Source organism: Eulemur rufifrons, chromosome 6 (assembly GCF_041146395.1).
Source record: "Eulemur rufifrons isolate Redbay chromosome 6, OSU_ERuf_1, whole genome shotgun sequence".
Lineage (NCBI taxonomy): Eukaryota > Metazoa > Chordata > Mammalia > Primates > Lemuridae > Eulemur > Eulemur rufifrons.
In genome coordinates this window covers 10281587-10297754 of record NC_090988.1, presented here as the reverse complement: position 1 = coordinate 10297754, position 16168 = coordinate 10281587, and the positions used below count along the sequence as shown (strand labels likewise).

The 16168-nt window shown below is 44.1% G+C and overlaps 2 pseudogenes; both read left to right on the top strand.

The window, feature by feature from the left end:
* The first annotated feature begins 3494 nt into the window (after window positions 1-3494).
* Window positions 3495-4097, top strand: LOC138384758 (large ribosomal subunit protein eL18-like; annotated as a pseudogene).
* A 1083-nt stretch (window positions 4098-5180) lies between these two features.
* LOC138384757 (small ribosomal subunit protein uS8-like) lies at window positions 5181-5570 on the top strand (annotated as a pseudogene).
* Window positions 5571-16168: the final 10598 nt, after the last annotated feature.

Here is a 16168-nt window from a genome sequence, read left to right as displayed (position 1 = left end):
TGACATAGTCCACTAGTGAAGGCTAATGAGTATTTTCTATGTGCAAGGTGGTATGTTAGGGCTATCTGCCCTATCTTAAAAAAAAAAAGTATTACTAAAATAATAGTCTTTGTAATAAAGTTTAAAAGATATCTATTCTCTTTTTAAGCTGTTCTTGACAATGAGATGTGATTGGCTGGTTATTTTGTGTTTGGCTGTCTAAATCAACCTTTGACTGGAGGGGAGAAGTGAGATGCAGAGAAAGATATTTTTCCTATTCCCCTCCTGCCACAGTTGGCACTCACCAGGTCTTTACATGGCAAAGCTTCTGTTGGTTGTCCTCTCTTCCATGGCTCCAGCTCTCTACCAGGCTATGGTAACATGTTTTCCTCCCCTGCCTCTTAGGCCTAGGGATGATAATGGTTTCCTGCAGTGCTAATACCCCAACTTTCCTTTTCTTTCTTTCCTCTTCTTCTTTTTTTTCTTAACGATGCCCACTTCTATAAATAGTCTTTTCATATGGACCTTTATCAATCATGGTTTTGGCAGGAACCAGGTGGCAAACTGGAACAGATGATACACAGATATCAGCAGAGTAAAGGGATCAACAAAGGATGGTTGAAAGCTGTGTGTTGAGCTGTAATTTCTACCAAGGGGGCAGCCAAGCTGAGAAGATGCATTCAGAAGATAAATATCTGGTATAAAGCCAGAACTCTTGGGGAATTGGGTGGCAAAGATCCTCTAGCCCTCATCTCTTTCTCCTTCCCTGCCCGGCCCTCTTGGACCATTTTGTTACATATACCACTGAATGCTAGATATAGAATAGATGCATTTGTCACTGTTATAATTGTTTGTTTCATGTTTATGTCTCCTATTGGACTCTAAGCTCCTTGAAAAGCAAAGATCCTTCCTTTCTTTTTTTTTTTTTTTTTTAAATCTTGGAGATCCTATCCTCTTGATTACTGTTATAATTCTAGTACCTAGCAGCATGCTTGCCACATTATATGCACTTATAAACTTTTCTTGAATGAAAGAATGAATGAATTGCCTTTTTTGGGCCTTTCTCTGCCTCATGGAGGGGAATCTATAGAGAGTCCCTAGAGTGGGCTGGCTTAAGGTTCTGGAACAATTGAAAACTGTATCACCAGGGGTTAAAAGTTACTTGGCTTCAGTTGGAAGATAGAACTAGGATTTCTGAACTTCAGGCTGGGCTCCTTTGGAGTAGAGAAAGCCATGAAAGAGCATGCTAGTAATAGTTCCTTTCCTCCATGGGGAGTTAGTTTGGAGGAACAGCTACGAGATCACATTAGGTCAGACTTTTGTTGATATAAGCGATAGAAATTAGTGCAAAGGAAGAGGTGCTATCTGTCCCATCTACCAGTTATTTTGTTGGCAGCACCTCTCTTTATAACTACCAGAACTTTGTGAAACATCCCTGCCTCCCCTCTCTCTAGTCCTCCCTCTTTTCTTGAGATTTGCTTTAGAGGACTGCATCCCAATTTCACCCAAGCTGGTTTTCCCTGGGCTTTATCATGGAAACTTTCTCCCTGTGCCCAGCAGTCTGGCCCATCAAAGCCAAACTTGTGAGCATCTGCGCACACCATATATAAAAAGACGTGGTGATGGAGAATTCACTCTGGGAGTTGAAGAGTTCTGAGCCAAGACATCCAGAGGGATTCCATCCTTGCCTCCTTCCTCTGCCAATCTCTTCCATCCTAGATGAGCTGATGTTCCTGTTTCTTTCTTTCTATTTTTTTTATTTTTATTTTTATTTTTATTTTACTGGATGATGTTCCCATGTTCCCAATGCCCCTAAATGAACTGAAGAACCATCCAGCTCAGCCCTTGTTATTTTTGTGGCCTAGTTCGAAAAGATGAGCTGAACCAAATGAAGTCCCCTAACAGAAATTTATAATTGGAACACAGACAGACAATGGCCTCTGGAGAGCTGAGTTGAAAGGTCATGTAGACTCCCACGCTGAGATCAGTATTTGTAGCCAAAGGGAGGATGAGCAAGCCAAGAAATCTAGACGAGTATAACAGAAAAGAACACAGAGGAGATGAGACACATGCCTCATTCAGTTTGCCTTAAGTAATGGGGAATTATATAGATAGATATTTAGGGAATACATTCCATCTAGGCGCAGCCTCGTGGAGACCTTGAAAGGTAGTTCTGGATACACGGCAGTCCTAGTAATCAATCTTGTAGGCTTTTAGTTTCTTCTAGTCTTCCTCCCTGCCTATGTTCCTTCTGCTCTTCTTGTTCTGAAGTCACTTTATTCTTTTTATTTTGTAACGTCAGCTTACACACAAATTCTACGTATTGCTGACTTTTGCTTACTCATGGCTCCTGCGTGTTCGTTACTTCTGTCTGTTCATGGCTTCTGTTTACCCATAAGTCTCCTGACAAGTGCCTTTGTTTGTTTTTTGGCTTCTGGCCATAATATTCACTATTGACTCTCCTCACTTTCAGAATTTCCAAGAGAGGGACTCTGAATGATTTACTCTTATTCTTGTCCCTTTTGCACAAAATTCTATTACCAGGCTACATAGGCCTTCCATGCAATTCACGGTGGCCTGAGTGGAGGGGCTATGTGATACCTAACATGGTGATCTATGTTGAGAAACCTAGGGAAGGGGCGATAGGTATGGTAAGCATTCCGAAGCTTCCCCCAAGTTGTGGGGAGGAAGGCACTAAAACTGAAAAGCATACTTCATTTATGCTACGGCCGGTGGAAGGCATGAAGACTTTTCATAATTTGTCCCCACATTTACTTCCTCAGTCTTATCTTTCTACTACTCCTTTTCCCTTCTTCCATCTTCATACTAGGCTTCATGCCAAGCCACATGCATACACAACTTCTAGTTATTCTCTGAATATGCAGTGATATCTAGAGTTGCATTTTCTCCCATTCTCCTGAAATGTACTTCTTCATCGCATCTTCCTGATGACAAGGAATTAATTCTTAACTCTGTACACGCTCCCTGGGAAATCTGATCCATGATAATCACCACCTATAAATCTGGCCCACAGACCTCTCTCTTTAGTTCATACCCGTGTATCCAACAACCAGCTGGTCATTCCTATCTGAACATCTCACAACATCTCAAACTCAACATTTATAATACTGAATTCATCCTTTCTACTCCAGTTCTGCTCCTGATACCTTTAGCTCAGTAACTGACACCATGATAAACTCAGATCCCAAACTAGAATCCTGGGTACCATCCTGTCTTCCCTTGCCCTCACTTCACACATCAATTTTACCTGTGACTAGCTCTTCAGTTTGCCAGCTGCTCTCTTTCCCCACTAGCACTACCCAAGTTCAGACTCTCATCTTCTTCCCTTGAACCACTGAAAGAAACAGCTTCCTTTCTGGTCTATGTTGCCCTCATCAGAACTTTCCTTTTTGTTGCCAAAACTGACTTCTAAAATTTGGTTATGGGTCACGACGGCACCACTCTCTGGAGGCTTTCCCCACCCATTCCAGGCCTGTTGAGCAGGAGGCACCATCATGGGAGTCGACATCCACCACCACAAGGACCGAAAGGTTCGTCTTAAGGGCCCAAGAGCAGGACATTTACCTAAGGCTTTTGGGCAAACTGTACAGGTTTCTGGCCAGACGAACCAATTCCACCTTCAACCAGGTTGTGCTGAAGAGGTGGTTTATGAGTCACACCAATTGACCACCTCTGTCCCTTTCCCGGATGATCCGGAAGAGGAAGCTTCCTGGCCAGGAAAACAAAACCATTGTGGTTGTGGAGACGATGTGCGGGAGCAGGAGGTGCCCAAACTGAAGGTGTATGCGTTGCCCGTGAGCAGCCTGGCCTGCAGCAGCATCCTCAAGGCCAGGCGCAAGATCCTCACCTTTGACCAGCTGGCCCTGGACTCCTCCAAGGGCCATGGCACCGTCCTGCTTTCCGGTCCTTTAAAGGGCCGAGAGGTGTACCGGCATCTCGGCAAGGCTCCAGGAACCCCACACAGCCACATCAAACACTGTGTCCGCTCCAAGGCCTGGAAGTTCAAGCGTGCCAGAGGCCGATGGGCCACTGAGGCTACAAAAACCAACCCTGGACCCTACTGTCTTATTAAAAAGATTTTGGATGAGAAAAAATAATAAAAATAAAATAATATTTGGTTAGGTATGCTGCGGAGTTTCTGGCACACAAAGGATATTGGACTCCTTGATGAGAAGGGGGATTTGAGGTATCTTCCACCAATTAATCTCCTTGGTATTCTCTGAGAGAGTAATGCTTCCAGTTGTCTTGAACTGTAAACAGATGCATTTCTGGGAATGAATGAATATACTCGCAGCCTTGGAAAGGGACAGAATGGATCAGTATTAATGTCATGAAGCTACATTTATTTTTTAATGAAACTACATCTGTAAGCCAGAAACTACATTTTGTGACACATTAAAGGGGTAGAAGAGAGGTAACTGATTCAGCAGAACAGAAGGTAAAATCGCAGTGCCTGTTGAGGAGGATAGTGGCAAGAGTCAAGCTGTTGTACCCCATGACTACCAGAAAGTGTGGGTTGCTGCTAACAAAAAGATTGCTGAAGAACCTATGTAGGAGAGGGCAAGACCCTCAGATCCTTCCTCTCTCCTGAGTTCAGACCCAGATATCCAACTACCAACTATCCCTATTTCATACACCTATGTAACAACCCCACCTCCATTGCCTTAGGAGAGGGGAGATGTATATGTTCTTTGGTGAAAGGCTTAGTGCAGGGATTACTAGGTACAGGGTTAGGGAATGGAGATGAGATGTCATACTGAAACCTGGAGGATTAAGTAGGAGTTTGAATACTGAATGGTGAGGTCTCCAGTTCCCTTTTCTTCCCAACTTCCTGAATACTGGTGGACAGGTTCCCTATCAACCTCATCCTACCTGGGCAAGGGATCAGGACATTTTTCTCTGGAGAAATTGAATAGTTCCAGAAGAAAGACCCTACAGTCTCAAAAAAATGACGTCCTGTATCAGAAGGGCTCTCTTCGACAAATAGTGGGATACTAGCCTTCTGTGATTTGAAGAATGGGGTGTTGTAATCTCAAATATAAGAGACCTAAAGGTAGGCAGTTGCTGACATTGGGTCAGAGGCTTGAATGTCAAAGCCAAGTTTCTGAAATTCTTTTGCCCTGGATGTGGGGGAAAAAAAACTGATAGAGCTCTTTCTGCCATGTTTACGTCCCATCACAATGGTGTGCATGAATGTCCTGGCTGATGCTCTGAAGAGCATCAGCAATGCCGAGAAGAGAGGCAGACATGAGGTTCTTATAAGGCCATGCTCCAAAGTCATTGTCCAGTTTCTAACTATGATGGTGAAGCATGGTTACATTGGCGAATCTGAATCATCAATGATCACACAGCTTGGAAAATTGTTGTGAACTTCACAGGCAGGTTAAACGTGCGGAGTGATCAGCCCCAGTTTTGATGTGCACCTCAAAGTTGTAGAAAAATGGCAGAATCATCTCCCATCCCGCCAGTTTGGTTTCATTGCACTGACAACTTCAGCTTACATAATGAACCTGGAAGAAGCAAGAAGAAAACACACAGGAGGAAAAATCCTGGGATTCTTTTTCCAGTGATGTAATACATACACTTATAAATGCCTCAATGGGGGAGAAAAAAAAAGAAAAACTCGATAGATAATGTCTACAATGGAGGACTCAGAAATAGTGCAAACACTGACTGTTACATGGAGGGGAATCCCAGGAGAAGGAGCTGAGAGTGGTGGGGAGAGTGGGTGTGGGTGTTGGGTGTAGGGTGGGATTTGGACAGGATGGCTGATCTTTTCAATAAGCACTCTATGCCCATGGAGATGTTCCCTGATCCCCTGATGCTCTGACATATCTGGACAAGCGTCATAGAGGCGCTCCCATCTTATTTGCCTCTCATAGTATATTCAACAGGAATCCTTTCCTGACCTCTCCAGGCCACGGCCTCTGGTCCATTGTGCATTCACAATCTGTTCCTGGAGGTCTGTGATGACCTAATTGCCACCAGGAGGCCTCTCAAGTTGGTGCTGACTTGGAGCCAGACTAAGCAGAGAGGAAGGAGAGAACTGCAAGTGCATCAGTTGTTTCTTGTGTGCATCCCTCCACATGTTCTGGTCCCTGCCCCACTGATTCGTGGCTTTTCCTGGCACTGTCACAAAGCGAAGGGTCCCAGCCAGATCTGAGGTTGAAACAGCTCTGCTAGGTCTGGCTGTATGACCTTGGCAAAAGACTCACCCTCTCTGAGCCCCTCTGGCCTCATTTGTAAAGTAGGGATGGTATTGGTGCTGATGTCTCAGGCTTCTGAGGTTAAATGAGGTGATGAAGGTGGGCACACTCAGCACAGTGCCTGGCACATGCAGGCATTTATAAAGACCGCTCACTGAGTATTCAGGTTCTCCGTCCCTTCAGGGTTTCAGTGTTGCTGATACTATAGTAAATGTCTAATTATTGCTTTTCTTTTACAGCAGTGCTGCCAGCCACATATTATCCCTATTTTATAGAGAAGAGATTCTGAGAAATTGCATATGTTGTTAATCCAGTTTATCTTGACTTAACATCCCATAATTTTCATGACTTCATAATTCCCCATGACTGGTAATGTTGTATATTGGACACATTCCAGGGCCACAGCTCCAGGGAAAATGACCAGGAAGCAGGAGGAGCCCATGAGCTCCAAGGCCAGCTCCCAACTCCAGGCCACTGCCCACTGCTCCTGACCTGACCTGTGCATACACATGCTTGTCCCTCACAGGCTCTGCTCTCAGAGGCACAGGGATGAGTGACATCTTCCCACAGCATAGGGGGGCCTCAGTGCTCAAACTCTTCTTAGGCACCAACCTCTGCCAGGTGCAGAATTGTGCAAAAAATTATACCCTGATTTCTTTATCTTCACTTTAACATCTTATCCCCTTCTAACAAGTAATGAAAGGATAAAAGAAGTTAAATATCATCTCCAGGATCATACAATAAATAGGTGATAACTCTGAGGCCCTAATGTGGTCAGCTGACTTCAGAGCCTAAGGTGTATTCTTGCTTTGATTTCTTCTACAGTTGTACAGTGGTCTCCCAAGGACAGAAAGACATTGTAAGTAGGAACAAAAGGAATTACCTGTTCACAAATAATGATAATAGTAAGCCTCAATATAGTTCAGTGTCCCAAGGGAGATTACAATGAAAACAGGAACTGTTGGGGGCAAGAGCAGGAGAAAAGAACATCAAGAAACACTTCTATGAGAGTGTCATTTGGATAGGACAATGACAGTGACTCCCAAAGGAAGTGATTTTCCCTTCCAGGAGACATTGGTCAATGTCTGTCGATATTTTTTGTTGTCACAAGTTGGGGGTGGAAGTGCTGCTGGAGGGAAGGCTGGGAGGACTGGGTATAAGGCGAGGGCCATTTGGGGAGGGTCTTGAATGCCAAGCTGAAGAGTTCGTACTTAATTAGGCAGACCATTGAAGAATTTTGAGCAGGAGAGTAAAACGATTGTAACTGACCTCTCGGAGCCAAATCCAGGCAGGTATGCGAGCTAGACTGAGGCTGAGAGTATAGAAACAGTGAAGAAATCCAAGAACACTGAGACCATAAAATGGACAAGGAATAACTTCCTAGAAGAAGCTGAAGAGAAATCATCATCCACTGTCAATGTGTGTGCCCCAAGATCACCTGTAAAGGCAGAAGTCATCAGAAAGCAGAAGGGACATTTCACAAGATATTCACAATCAAGTTCCAACTCTACACGTGGCACTCATTGCCACCTGCCTTGCCCTCCCACCATGCCTTCCACATCTAGGAAACATTTTGGAGACATAAACGCTGTTAACATGTCAGGAATGCACCATGCAATGGGGTGTTTTTGCTCACTCCCCAATTCCTTCCATGGCAGCAGCTCCACAAAGTAATTGGTGGTTCAATATGTGATAGAATCAATTCTGTGATGCCTCTTAGGGAAAGCCAGTCAGGGGCCCATGATAAGGATGGTCACAGTGACCAGACATATAGTCCAGTTGTGCAGAAGTTGCATTGTGAATGCACCTCAGGGTGCCACTGTCAGGTACCAGTGTCCTGACTCTGCAGCCCTAAGCAAATACAAAGGCCAGCCCTACGTCCTGGAGACCTACATAATCAGGGAGAAATAAGTCACTAACTATGCCTTAATGGACACACATATTAAAAAGATGACTTCTCCACCATCCCTGAAACCATTTAAAATAAGGCATTGATCAGCTGGCTTTCCATGTAAGGATTTATGCCCCCATCTGCCAATTTTTGGAGTTTGCAAAGTTTCAAACATATACCAAAGTACAGAGTATCCTGACATACCTGTCACACAGCTTCAGCAATCATGCGCTTGTGACCAGTCTAATTTTATCTGTTCCCCTTCACTACTCCAACCTTCTCCTTAGGTTACTTTGAAGCCAATTTGCAAGCAGATTTTTAAGAACAATTTTTTTTCAGGTGGAAACATCAGGAACCTCGCACAATATTTTTATTGCTTTTATAATTTGATTTTAATTATAGATTATTATCACATAAACACAAGAGAGAGGGGTGGGATGGTGGGGAATAGAGGATTATTACCAATGTTTCACAGAGCAGAGGAGCAGGGATTGATTACACTGGAGCTTCCGTGGGTCTCAAGAGGAGAACTCCCTGGGGTCTGACAGAGTCACTTCCCATTTCTCTGGGGGAAGATTCAGGGCAGTTGTCAGTCAATGTCCAGAGTCCCGTAGTCAGTGAGTCCACATAAGGATCCCGAGCACTAAGGTTCCTCTGAGTCTTTTGCAGAAACTGCAGAGAAAGTTCTCGAGGATCAGGGCATGTACAGCTAAGCTTCCTGGCTTCCCAGCCTGCCATGGCCCGGCAGCAGACGGTGCTCACACACCCTGCACCGCGCTGTGGAGACGGTTCCTTCTCCACTGTCACAGTTCATAAAGCCTGAAAGGAAAGCCCTATTCAAAGGCGGGGAAATCTGTTTGGCTGCCCATATAGCCTTGTCGCTCTGTGATAACTCAGGGATAGGACGGGTGACGTCACTGGGAGTTGAGTGAGTAAACGGATAGAGCAGTTTCCACCTTTCACTTGAGAACCTTCACGTCCCTGTGGCTCATGCAGGGGTGTGCTGGGGGCTGACTGGGGCCGGCCTGTGAGGGCTGCTGGGGTGTTTCAGGAACTTTAGGAGCCAGTTGTTGAATATGGGTATAATAAAAGATTAACTTATAGAAACTGACAAATAAATTATATTTAAAACAATACTCAAATTCTCACTTCTTAAAATTTTACTACTTATTACTATTGTTTATGCTTTTAAGGTTATTTAATTCTAGTATATCTATATGGTGGAAATACTATATAACATTGTTCTACTGCATATCTCAATTTCCCATTCAGTGATGCCAGATGATAGCTTGAAATTGCCATGGACACCACAGAAATCTGAAAATGGTACAAATCAGGACTCTCCCCACCCTCCCTCACCCCACGTGCCAGTTGTTAAACATTTTCCAGCACATAGCTGGGCTGAACCCATGTGTAACCTGGGAATCATAGATGACAAAATTATCTTCAGGACACTGAAATCTTTCAAACTCCTTCAGCACAGGAACTCATATCTGACACAGTAACTGATAAATGTCTTTAAAACCAATAGGCAGGAATTGTGCTATAGGGAAAGCCAGAGGAGGAGCGAAAATTCACACTAATGGTCCAGCCCCATGTGTGCATCTTGTGTCCTCACTGGTGACTGCCAAAGGCTATCAGAGAAGCTTATGTGAGCCTCTGCATCCCCTGGAATCCCTGGAGTTCTGCCCCCTTGGTGCCAAGCTGCGGTCCCGCCCTGGATGCTCCCTGAGGCTGGGTGCCCAGGCCTGTGCCTGCACTGGGTGCGTGCACAGCGTCCCTGCTGTCGGTCCTTGGGACTGTGCCAGGGAGCAGGCTGCCTTCCTGTAATGGGAGGCAGGGAGGAGACGGAGCAAACAGCACACACGCAGTGTCTCGTGAAGCCACCACAGTCCATGACTGCGCTGTGTCTCTGTCCTAGAACAGCGGGGAGGATTGTAGAGAAGTTTTATGGAGCAACACGGGTGTTGGGAGGGTGCCCCGTTCTTTGGCTCCGTGTCCTCGGGAAGGGGAAGATGTGAGGTGGAGATTTCAGGGGCGTCAGCAAGGACTCCTGGCCCCGACTGTCGGCCACGTGGTGCAGATGTGGGGAGACGCTCTCTGCTGGGGTCAGGCCTGAAAGAGGAGCTCGGTCCTTAATGAGTCTCTGGCAGCCACGGGGCTGACTGTGCACCTGCCTGGGGAGAACCGAGTTACTGCTTCTTCCTCACTTGTCCTTGTGAGGGACAAGAGAGATGATGGTTTCAAAGGAAACAGTCTTGCCACCACCCCCCCCCCCCACCTGCCAGTCATCACCACCCCACAGAAATGGATGTGCCACATCAAGCACGTCTCCTGCCTGTTCTGCCAGGTTTTGTGGGCGAGGGAGGAAATGGCTACCAACCTCTCCTTCAGGCTGCTAACCTATCCATCTGTCAGGTCCGTGAAAGGACAGTGCTGCCTCCCAGAAGAAGCCCACTGGGCCAGTCTGGTCCTGTTCTTGCTTCTTATTCCCTCAAGTGCCTGCAAGTCTTCCCCTCTCAGGGTCCGTTTCCCATCTTTAAACCAGGCCTGGCATGGGCCCCACAGCCAAGGCTCTTTCAGCTCCATCATCCTTTGTGTCCAGCGCAGGCATCCTCTGAAGCCCTGACATCATCAGCCTCCCCTGGGGGAAGGCAGAGGGCCTGGGTTCTCTGCAGTCTTCCCTCCCATGGCATGGCGTGGAGGATTCTGAGAGGACTCGAGGGTCTCTGTGGCCTCTAGTCCACTCCAGGGTTCCCAGGCCCTGGCCTGTCCACCTGGACCTGAGAAACCAGCTGCAGGAGCACTTTCTGGTTTTGTGAGGTATTTCTGTCCAAATGTCCATGGTCATGACCTGGGCTGCCTTTCTTACTGCCCCACGAACGTTATGTTTTTGGATCCTAGGTTAGCACTCATAGCCTTTCTATTTCTGCCCTCCTTTCCCACTGCCTGTCCTCCATCCCCCTCTTCTGTCCTCCCTTCTCCCACTCTGCCTGGGAGCCAGGGTCGTACCTCACCACTTTCTTAATCTTTAAAGAAATGTACACCGTTTTTTGCTAAACATAAAATCTTGCTACACCCTAAGGAGGTCTCCTTAAACCTTTATGGTGGCCGAGAGGAGACTGACCGCTCTGTAACGTCTCCATGTACTGAGATGTTTTTGTCAAGCATTATTTCATGTAGTTTATACTAAAAAAGCAATTAAGTTTTATTTGCATTTTCCAATATACTATATTAACATAGTTATTAAAATGATGCATGTTTCCCCAGCCTAAGATTCTGATGTTTTCTGCCCCCACACCCAACTCCTGCACAATGTATGGGGTTGAGCTCCTCAGCAGCCCCCACGTGCTGAAACTAGGCTTATCTGTCTTTGCTGCTGCAGGAATGAGTGTGAATGGAAGCTTGGGACAATCTCAGGCCTTTGGAAGCTTGGCCAACTGGCCCCTGGAAGGAGGATCAGGGAGAAGAGAAAAAAATCCCCTAGGGCTGGGCTAAACAACAGGGCACACTGCCCTCTCTCCATCCAGAGCATTCTAGGATTAGGGCTAACTGGGTGTTTCAGGGAAAACATTTAGGCCGTATCTGGCTCAGAGTGGGAGCTCCCTCTCCTGGGCAGCGGCGGGGCTGGGCCCACGGAGGGCCTCATTATGCTGGTTTCCACGTTCTAGCTCTGAAATGTTTCCAGTGCCATCGAGTCAAGGCTGACGGGGTTTGCAAGATGGGGGAGGCTTCTGCTGAGACTCGGGATTGGCGGCAGTGCCTGCTGAGGAAGGTCTATGGAGGTAGGTTGGTCCTGAGAAGTCTTGGAGGTGACCTTTGATCTGGACCATGGCGGCTCTCTCAGGAACCCTGGGGGACGAGCAGAGAGTGTGGGGAAGTTGTTGCCTGTAAAATAGGAACAGACTCCTGTTGTTCTGGCCTGGGCTGCCACTGGCTCTTGACCAGACCTATATAACTATCAGGGGAGAAGGTGCTTGTTGAGGGGTCTGTGGGCATTGGGTGGTTCTCAGGGACCTTCCAGGTAAACACTGGGGATAGCAGGAAGGGGACTCTCAGAATTTCTCAGGTGGCACTTTTGGGAGCTGGGGGCCTGGGCATGGGCAAGACTGGGGTTGGGGGAGGATCGCCTTTGAGGGGGGCTCCTCGGCTCTCTCAGGGCAGCTGGTGTCCCTTCCCACCTGGAACCCTGACTCTCCAGACAATGAGCCGTTTCTCCTTCTCCATGAATCACTGGTCCTTTTGACACATGTTTATTGTTTTCCTCTGCTCTGGTCTTTCTTCTTCTCCAGGTGGCAGGCTCCAGCATGGATACCAGAGCTGTGGGGACTTGTGTCTCCCCCCGTCCTTCTTCACACCAGATGCTCGTGTGGATTATGCGTGCTGCAAGGACACACCTTTCTGTAACAGGCTTCAGAGGCTTGGCCCTTCCTTGCCCCGGTCTACTGTTGGGGAGTCCTGGCCTCCAGCGCAGCCCCCTCTGTGCTCCTGTAGCCTCAGAAGACGGGGCTGTCTTCCCCAGCGCTGCCCGAGCCCCGAACCCTTCTCTGCTCAGCTGCGGGTGTGGACCTTTCAACAGCTCAGTCCCCCAGGGAGCTGCTGTGTCCGTCCCACACCCTGGGTGCTCCCCTCTCTCAGCTTCTAGTCTCCTTCCCTGTCTCCCTTCACCCCTGCACCACTGACTGGCATACAGCAAGCTCTCCCTCCCTCTTCTCCTCTCCCCCTCTTCATTCCTCCATTCTTCAACAGATATTTCTGACAGTTAAGTTCCATAATTAGGAGCTGATTAGACAACAGTGATTAAGAGCCCTGACCCCTGTCCTCAATGTACCTTCAGTTTAGTGGCTCCTTTTCTGCCAGGCTGGCCAGGGAGCTATGGCTCCAGCATCTTGCCTCTGTCTTGTCAAATCTCAGAAAACTGTACACCTAAAAAGCAAAAATTTTACTGTATGCAATGATGCCCTTAATAGATCTGATTTTAAAAAATTAAAAATAATCTAAATAACTACACAGAATTCATTAAATAAATTTTGTAGTTCCTACAATACGTTATACATTCATAGAATGATGGCTGGAGGGGCTCCTTCACCCTCTTTATACACAGAGATACGCACTCTCTCTCTCTTCCTCAGCCTTTCCCCCTTTATACTGTTTAGCTTTTTTCCTAATAAATCCTGTATTTTTTTGATGTTTGAAATTTCCATTTTTATGTCTTAATTATATTAGTATACTGTATGTTCAATGTAGAAAAAGTATAACATACTGGCAAAAGTATACCGCACTAGTAATCCCATTCTATCATGCAGAGACATACCTTCATCACATTTTCAGCTATATCTTTCCTGACTTTTAAATGAAGAAATAGGTTATGGGTGTGTGTGTGTGTGTGTGTGTGTGTGTTTAGACACAGATATTTATACATCTACATATATTAAAAATTGTAGGCCGGGCGCGGTGGCTCACGCCTGTAATCCTAGCACTCTGGGAGGCCGAGGTGGGCGGATCGTTTGAGCTCAGGAGTTCGAGACCAGCCTGAGCAAGAGCGAGACCCCATCTCTACTAAAAAAATATAAAGAAATTATATGGACAGCTAAAATATATATATAGAAAAAATTAGCCGGGCATGGTGGTGCATGCCTGTAGTCCCAGCAACTCGGGAGGCTGAGACAGGAGGATCCCTTGAGCTCAGGAGTTTGAGGTTGCTGTGAGCTAGGCTGATGCCACGGCACTCACTCTAGCCTGGGCAACAGAGTGAGACTCTGTCTCAAAAAAATAAATAAATAAATAAATAAATAAAAATTGTAACCTGTTGAAATAATGCATCATAGATGTCTTTTCAACTAGACATCTATATTATCATTTTATTGGTTCTATTATATGTATTGTATGAACTATAAAATTTATTTAATGAATTCTGTGTAGTTATTTAGATTATTTTCAATTTTTCAAAATCAGATCTATTAAGGCCATCATTGCATACAGTAAAATTTTTGCTTTTTAGGTGTACAGTTTTCTGAAATTTGACAAACACATAAAGTCTTATAACCACCCCAAATTAAGATGCAGAATGTTTGCATCACCACAAACAGTTCCCTTGTGGCCCTTTGTAATCATTCCCCTCACCTCACCTCAGGCCCTGGCAACCACTGCTGTTTCCTTTTTGTTGGATTCATAGAGTATATATATGGCCTTTTGTGTTTAGCTTATTTCACTTAGGGTAATGCTGATTAGATTTATACATGTTGTTGCATGTGTTGTCTATTTCTTTTTATTATCTAGTATGTGGTGCAAAATGTATGTCTATGTTTATTTTTTTTGGCATATGAATGTCTAATTGTTCTTGCATTGTTTGTTAAAAAGACAATCATTTCTACTTTATCTTGGCACCTTTGTTTAAGATCAATAACCTTATGCCTGTAATTCTATTTACATACTATACTTTTTCTTCCATTGAATTATATGTCTATCCTTATGCCAATACCACATTGCCTTGATTATTGAACACTTACAGTAAATCTTCAAATCAGATAGTATTAGTCTTACAACTTTGTTCTTTCTCAAAGTTAGTTTGGATATTCTACATTTTTTGTATTTCCATAAAAATTTTCAAATCAGTCTGTTGATTTTTAAGTACAATGCTTGATGAGATTTTTATTGGGATAAATGCTACAAATTTCCTGTATTCTTGATGTTATCCGTGCCCTACAAATTCTGATATATTGTGTTTTCATTTCCATTCAATTCAAAAATTTTATTTTTTACCTTTGACTTCCTTCTTTCAGTTAGAAATATGTTATTTAATTTCTAAACGTTTTGAATTTTGTTGTCTTTCTGTTGTTATTAGTTAAATTTCATTATAGTCAGTTAACATATTTTTTATGATTTAATTTATTTTAAATTTCTTGAAGTTTTATCACCACAGTATGGTCTATCTTCATGAATGTTCCATGTACACTTGAAAGGAATATGTATTCTACTATTATTATGTGTTCTACAGATGTGGATTAGGACTAGTTATTAGTATATTCAGATAAAGTATGTTGTGATTTTCTACTTCTATCAATTACTGAAAGAGGAGTTTTGAAATCTATAGATATTATCATGTATTTACTTCTCCTTTCAGTCCTATTGGTTTTTGCTTTGTGCACTTTGAAATTCTGTTGTTAATGCATAAAAAATTTGGGATGATTATATCTTCCGGGTCACTAGATCTTTTTAATCATTAACTAATGCCCTTTGTCTGTGGTAATATTCATTTTCCTGAAATCTACTTTATCTGATAATAATACAGTCATTGCAGCTATCTTTGGATTAGTGTTTGCATGATATGCCTTTTTCCACCCTTTCACTTTTTTTTTTTTTAGAGACAGGGGTCTTACTCTTGCTCAGGCCTGTCTCGAACTCCTGAACTCAAGTGATTCTCCCACCTCCACCTCCCAGAGTGCTAGGACTACAGGCATGAGCCACCATGCCCAGCCCACTTATATCTTTGTATTTAAAGTGATTTGTTTTTTGAGCATAGCATATATTTGCTCTTAGTTTTTAATACAATTTGACAATCTCTGCTTTTAATTGAAAGGTATTATACTACTTACATTTATTGTAATTGTTAATATGTAATAATATGCTTGGATTAAAATTTAAAACCTTGTTAGCTGTTTGCTACTTTTTCCATAAACAAATAGGCCCTTTTTGTGCCTTGTTTTGGATTAATTGTATTTTTATGATTCCATTTTATTTCCATCATTGGCTTAATTAGGTATACCTCTTTTCAAAAATTTTTTTCAAGATTGTTCTATGCTTTATAATATACATCTTTAATTTTTCAGCTTGCCTTAAAATAACATAATAACACTGCACATAGAGTGAAAAAGCTTACAAAAATATGCTTCCAATTCCTCTTTTCTATTTTTTGTGCTGTTGTTATATATTTTACTTTTACATATGCTATAAATACCCCAATACATTGTTAATATCTTTGCTTTGGATAGTTAATTATCTTTGGGAGCAATTAAAAATAAGTGAAACAGGCTGGGCGCAGTGGCTCACGCCTGTAATCCTAGCACTCTGG